A 1,289-nucleotide genomic window follows, 5' to 3' on the forward strand; every position below is an offset into this window, starting at 1 on the left:
ACACTCTCCCTCCCTCTCTCGCACTCTCCCCCTCTCCCACAATCTCCCTCCTTCTCTCACACTCTCTCCCCTCTCCTGCACAATCACTCCTGTCCTCGCATTCTTCGTCCCTCCATCGCACTCTCCCTCACACCATCGCACACTCCATCCCTTGCATGTTCCCTCCCTCGCATTCTCCATCCTTCCATCACACCCTCCATCCCTCACATGTTCCCTCCCTCACATTCTCCCTCTCACCATCACACCCTTCATCTGTCCATTGCACTCTCCCTCCCTCACACTCTCTCCCTCCCTTACACTCTTCCCCTCTATCACTCTCTCCCTCCCTTGCACTCTTCCCCCTCTATCACTCTCTTCCTCCCTCCATTGGACTCTCCCTCCCTCCATCACACTCTCCTCCCTCTCTTTCACTCTCCCTCCATCACACTTTCCCTCTCTCTCTTACAATCTCTCTCCCACCATCAGACTCTACCTCTCTCCATTGCACTCTCCCTCTCTCCATCACTCTCGTCCTCCCTTCATCACATTCTTCTTCCCTCACTCCTTTCCTCAAACTCTCCCCACTGAACGACCCTCTTAGTGGGGGTGATTTGTACCTGCCTCCTGCCCCAGACAGCAGGCAGATGGAAATTTAGAATACCTGTCATTTATGAGGCCCATCTCACTCGGTTTTCAAACAGGCCTCAAAATAGGCAGCCAGCACTCCTGTCTGTTTTAGGTAGGGGTCTCATTAAAATGTTTATATGGAGGTCCTATGCCATATGTAGAAAATGCTGTACACAAAAATCTTCCGACCTCCTGCCAGTCCCTCCTCTTCCCTCCACCTAACCGATATCAAATTGGCCTCCCTTCACCCTCAACCCCTTTTAAGCTCTACTCTCCCACTCAGCTCCGCAGAGAACTCACTGGATATACAGCCCCATTCCCCACCTCCCACACTCCTGCCAACCCCTCAGTCAGCAATCTGTCCGCCAGTGTTCATTCAGAGCTGGGTGCACACTAATCAAATTGATTTAGCTCCGAGTGTAAAAATGGTTTGGGCATCTTTAGTATTTATTTAGAGATACAGCACTGAAACAGGCCCTTCGGCCCACCGAGTCTGTGCCGACCATCAACCACCCATTTATACTAATCCTACACTAATTCCATATTCCTACCACATCCCCACTGTCCCTATATTTCCCTACCACCTACCTATACTAGGGACAATTTATAATGGCCAATTTACCTATCAACCTGCAAGTCTTTGGCATGTGGGAGGAAACCGGAGCACCCGGAGAAAACCCACG

Source organism: Heterodontus francisci, chromosome 9, assembly GCF_036365525.1.
Source record: "Heterodontus francisci isolate sHetFra1 chromosome 9, sHetFra1.hap1, whole genome shotgun sequence".
Classification (NCBI taxonomy): domain Eukaryota; kingdom Metazoa; phylum Chordata; class Chondrichthyes; order Heterodontiformes; family Heterodontidae; genus Heterodontus; species Heterodontus francisci.